Source organism: Salmo salar, chromosome ssa25, assembly GCF_905237065.1.
Source record: "Salmo salar chromosome ssa25, Ssal_v3.1, whole genome shotgun sequence".
Taxonomy (NCBI): Eukaryota; Metazoa; Chordata; class Actinopteri; order Salmoniformes; family Salmonidae; genus Salmo; species Salmo salar.
Genome location: NC_059466.1, coordinates 42,472,682 through 42,478,681, shown reverse-complemented (window position 1 = coordinate 42,478,681; position 6,000 = coordinate 42,472,682). Strand labels below are relative to the sequence as shown.

The 6,000-nt window shown below is 39.8% G+C and overlaps 1 protein-coding gene across 1 annotated transcript in view; it reads left to right on the top strand.

The window, feature by feature from the left end:
• The first annotated feature begins 2,004 nt into the window (after window positions 1–2,004).
• The window catches only part of LOC106586829 (calcitonin gene-related peptide type 1 receptor), a 45,286-nt gene continuing 41,290 nt past the window's right edge, over window positions 2,005–6,000 (top strand). The window contains exon 1 of the mRNA XM_014174533.2: window positions 2,005–2,284. The gene's annotated coding sequence lies outside the window, so the exon portion shown is untranslated. The remainder of the gene's footprint in view (window positions 2,285–6,000) is intronic.

Genomic DNA, 6,000 nt, shown 5'->3' with positions numbered 1-6,000 from the left:
TCAAGTACTGTACATTATCTATATCAATTACTGTACATTATCTGTTTAATTATTTTACCCCTTCATGTGAGTAATGTCTTGTCATGTTTATTTTTTCCATGGTATTTTTTTTTTACCCAGGTGAAAACAACATATCAGCAACCCATTGGAGACTACATTTAATTTGGCATAGTCATCAACATTGCATTTTTGTGCATATATTCATTCTGTTCCAAGTCCCCTTTCATATTGCAGTACAGCAGGCTATTGGAATTGACTCCACTGATAAGTGCATCACTTAGACACAGGGGGGCAGTGTTGTATTATCATGATAGTTATAACGTTTCCATAATGGTCTTCACTTGAATGATATATGACTGCAAATTGACAAATGACCTATTCGTTTGTTGGGAATTTCTCAGCAATCATTGCCTATATTCATATTTTTTATAATAATATAATGACCTCGATAGATTATGAGACTATGTCCAAAACAGTTCTCGAGATCAGACACTATTCTTCCACGAGAAATACCATTTGGTGGAAAACGCTGGTGCTGCTCCAGAATCTACCATAAGTGTTCAATTGGGTTGAGATCTGGTGACTGAGACGGCTTATCAAACCATTCAGTGACCACTCGTGCCCTGTGGATGGGGGCATTGTCATCCTATGGGGGCATAGCCATGGTTGCCAAAAGTATGGCCTGCTCAGCATTTTTAACACATGACCCTAAGCATGATGGATGTTAATTTCTTAACTCAGGAACCACACCTGTGTGGAAGCACCCGCTTTCAGCATACTTTGTATCCCTCATTAACTCAAGTGTTTAAATGATTTGGACAGTTCAAATCAAACTTTATTTGTCACGTGTCGAATACAAGTGCGGACTTTACCGTGAAATGCGTACTTACAAGCCCTTAACCAACAGTGCAGTTCAAGAAAGAGTTAAGAATATATTTTCCAAATAAACTAAAGTAAAAAATAGTTATCTGTATGTCAGTCAGTTTACCTACTTATGATAAAGCCTATGGGATAAACCAAGTCTAATAATGAGATGAACACTCACAGGTTTGTTATGCGTAGACAGAGCGCGCTTCTTCCATATGAGAAGACATCGAATTGCGGGAATGTTCCTGTCATTTAGAACCAGGCCAAATGTTTACTGCCAATGCATTGGATCAAACTCGGGAGACACAAACCCAAACAAGAGAGCGAGGAGTACCTTGAATAAATAACACACGTGCACGATGATTACCACACGGGAGGAGACCCATAATCATCTGCGTGATCCACAAGGGCACGAAAGCCCAAAACACACAGCGCAGGTACTCACACGACCAACGGACATAGTAACAATAATCGACAGCACCATGGTGAACAAAGGGCACATACATACAAATATAGTCAGTGGGAATAGGGGCCAGGTGTGCGCAATGAAAGGTCCAGAGGGATCTGTGACAAATACACAAGGTACAATTTCGAAATGTGTTTGTGCATCAGCAGTTTTCTGTTATGTCAGTCACTGACAGTCACTCAATTAGCCCATGTCAGCTAACATGTTTTAGATTGGTAAATTAGTCTAGTGGCCAGCTATCTAAACTTGTAGTAAACATGGTCGAATTACCGACCTGGCCCGGCCCCCAATTTATTTTGTTAGTCACTCTCACTCAGATATCATATTAAAAACTGCAAACATTTCTCTCCACACTATTGCAAAACGTGTAGAATTGCAGGGCATTAACTGTAAAACTGCAAGATGTTCTCTATGCCACATGGAAAAATGTGTAGAATTGCAGGAAATTAACTCAATTTTTTTTTTTGTCTCTGCTGTCAAGAGGGGGGGCCGCTAAAATGCTTTGCTGGCAAGGTGGGGTTAACAAAATTTCGCAAAAGACTTGGTCCGGCTCTGACTTCATGTGTGGGTAAGGATGTGCGTATACAGATGCACGAGCCACTGCGCCCCCCCATGATGATATCAGACGTTTTGTGTCCCCCACCCCATCAAAGTTTCCCATCCCTGGTCTATAGCATGCCATCTGCGTGGTGGGTCGGTGGGTTCTCCTGAAGAGCTGTAGGCTAATTCGTGATGTAACAGGAAGTAGACTAATGTGAATGCCTCCCACAATCTGACAGCGGCTCCAGTCCGACACTTTATTCATTGAGTGTTGAAACCCTTTAGGTTTGGTTCACTACCATTGCTGCGGAGGTTGCATTTATGCAAATAAAAGCTATCGCTGGAGTGTTTGGTCGGTTAATGTGACTTTCTAAATCGCGTTGGCATTGGATTGTGAACTATTCGCATCAGGTAAGAACCATTCGAATAGTGTATTAATAATGGGAATATTTACAGATCTGGTTTAGGATTACTATTTTATTTTATCGATGCATAACTGATTTGCTTTTCGTTTTCTAAAATCAATAGCCTATACATATCCAATTCAAGCCCATGATAATCGGAAAGAGTCTGCTGCATTTATGTCTGGTAAATTTAGACCTGAAACGTGCTTTCCAAAGCTACCTGAATAGATTTCAGTCCACTGTCGACAGGGATAACAATAGCCTATTTCTTGTAGTCAATTGCGCACCGCAGATAGGTTTGTCATTTGCACAATTTTGCATAATTCTATAGGGAAATTAGAATTGAATACCCCTAATTGGGTCAATAACGATATAGATATCGTTATCTATAACGATATAGATATAGATATATATCTATATCTAGCCTCGTTATCAAGAATATATATATATATATATATAGCCTCGTTATTGATCTATCATACACTATTGTACACATGTACAAACCATGTACTATTTAACCATGTATATATATATATATATATATATATATATATAGTACATGGTTTGTACATGTGTACAAATAGTGTATGATGACTCACGTCATCATCATACAATCATTGGTAATAGCCTGTTAATCCTTAATCCTTAATTTAGGTTAGTTTTTGACAGATTTGTTTGATCTATGACAAGGGTTTTCATTTGAAAGGGTTTGAAATGATTGGAATATTAAACAAATGCTAGGTAGCCTATAAGTACGTTTGCACTGCAACATGCTACATAACATTTTTATGAGGAAGACAACACCTGCAATATTACATTTGTATTAACTCTCAGCCCCCATTCATGATGCGTTTTTACAACCTTATATAACCTTTCCAAACTTTAGGCTACAGTGGAACCTAAGTGTTAGGCTACCCACATTTACATTTTAGGGCACAATGTGATGGGTAGGTAACCTATAAATCATAAATTATCATGATGACCATGTTAATGCAAAGCGAAAAGGATTTTCTGGGCATTCTACAAGTTTATATGTCATATTGCTGTTTGATAATGAGTTGACTGGAGAGTATAAAGAGTGAGAATGATTGTATCTTGTAATATCATGAACTGTCTTTAGATGCAAGGAAAATGTATTTTTTTCACAGAATCCGAAACATTTGAAAGCATAACTATATCAATTAAAAACATTAATAAAAAAAAACATGAAAGAATAAGCACTGTGCCTTTTTACATTGCGCGGCACATCCAGTTGAACTGATTGCTACTGACAGCATTGTAGTGTAAATTTGCGCGCTCTCCTCAGTCATGTGGTATACCCCAACACTGGTGTTTGGCACCAGTGCAATCTCAAGTTGTTGTTGAATCATCTGCAAGGTTATGTAAGCCACAGATTGGACATGATGAAATGTTTTGGGGCAGCTAGAGGGAAGAACATGATGAATATGATGACGATGCTCACATTTGGCAGATTTTACTATGATACGATGAGGAAGGCAGAGATATTACTCCATCAAGGAGAGGATAGAGTACACATGAACGAACCCAGAACTGTAGAACATTCAAGTCCATCAGGACCGTTTAGACTTTTTAAAACCTTTCCAGATGCATTTTGCTGACACCATATTTCTCCTCTGCCCCTTTAACCCATCCATAGATTGGACCCTTTTAACTCACATTCTCACGAGTAGAATTACTTATTAAACATCCACAATAACCCACCGCCATGAAAAAAATATGACATGAAGCAAAAATATTATTGCTTCGCTCAACATTTATTAAATCTTTCATGATTTGTATGTGTTCCATTTGAAAGCTGAGGAAAAGATGCCGCTTCACTGTGTGGCCTGGAGATATAGGACAGCCAGAGAGTGTTTTTCGGACTGACTGAATACCCCATGAGAAGCAGGCGTGTCTAATAAGTCTACAAGGATTTGCACTCAAAATCCTCAATGGCCAAGTGTTCACAGTAAATATATTAGCTCATATAGTGAAAGGAACCCAAGTACATTTTTGTGTGGGGAGTCTTTGTGTTGAACTGTAAAGCATTGGATTTGGATTCATCCCCCGAGCAGTCCTGTGGAGTGGATATTGAAGGCTGACTCCAAATGGGATATTAAATGTTAAAGGCACCTCCGTGACTTGGTGATATTGCCTCGAGAAGCTCAGTCATCTACACGGCACAGAGTATGAGGCTGAGGCATCCAGAAGAGTAAACAAGGAGAACTTTTGACAATGGAAAATGTGTCTGTTTCTCACTCTGGTCTATCTACAGAATGGACTGTATTTTTGATCAGTTAAACTCAGTCTTTATCGTCTTACCTAGAGATTCACATTACATGTTGATAGCCGTCCTTGTCTATTAAAGTTATGTATTATGTAATGTTTCATGTTTTGCATGGAACCCAGGAAGTGTAGCTGCTGCTTTCGCAACAGCTAATGGGGATCCTAATAAAATACCTAATATGCATACATGTGAATATGAACGCACTGTTCACACCGTTATGAAAAAGTGTGCAAACCATCCACAACATGAGGGGAATAAACAAAACAAAATACCCTTCTTCCAAGACAAATATGATGGATTATACCAAGAGCTACCTTCAAATCTGTTATTGTTCAAAGTTTTGTCTGCAAAGTGGATCTCTCAACGAACTGAGAGCGAATTCTCAACACGACTCTCCCCTTACTTTTCCAATATCTGAACATTATCTTAGCAGACAGCTGCCACACAGTCTAAGACAGCCTGCTCTCACCCAAGAAGGTGTATCCAGGTTATCTCCCTCTCCCAGGGAGCAGATAGATTATGCTTTTCTATTTTATTTAACCCTTATTTTACCAGGTAAATTGACTGAGAACACGTTCTCATTTACAGCAACAACCTGGGGAATAGTTACAAGGGGGAGGAGGGTATGCTGCTCAGCCATCTCCCATGTTTTGAAGTCGGGGCGCACAAACACAAATGCATTGTGACGCTTTTATCATGCTGGAGGCCCCTACTTGTCTCTCTCTCCCTCTCTCTCTTTCTCTCTCCCTCCGCTCTCTCTATCTCTCTCCCTCTCTCCCTCTTTGTCTGTTTCTCTCTCACACACACACACGATGTCTCTCTCCCCTCTTGTTGGTCTCTCTCTCACCAGACCTCGGTTTAGTCATTAATCTGAGAGCTGGCTAATAGCAACACCATCTCATATCCTGTCTCATTCAAGTGCATCAGGGCCATTATTGAATTCCCCTGTCTAAACACAACCTCGACACACATCATATCTTTACCTCTCTCCCAGGGCCTCGGCTACCACATTACACTCAAATGCATTGATGCTGATATGCGTCACTCTACTCAAACCTCCCTCTAGTCCCTGTATTTAATTCAGAGTCAAATCTCAATGATGTTAAAAAGATCACCCCCCACAAACACACACCCCCACACGTATTACAGAAGATTATTTCAGTTAATGACTTGAGCAAGGCACTTAATTAACCCTAATTGCTCCAGGGTCGCTGTTGATAATGGCAGACCCTAGCCGTGACTCCATTCTCCGAGGGTGTCTCAGGGGGAGTTGGGGAATGCAAAAAAAACCCAACATATTTCCAATTCACACATGCATTTTAATACACAGTTGTACATGTGTGGAATAAGGCAAATATAAGCACCCACCAAATTCTTATCAATATGTCGTTGATTATAACTATGTATGTTTCACTGACAGCCATGTCATGTTGACT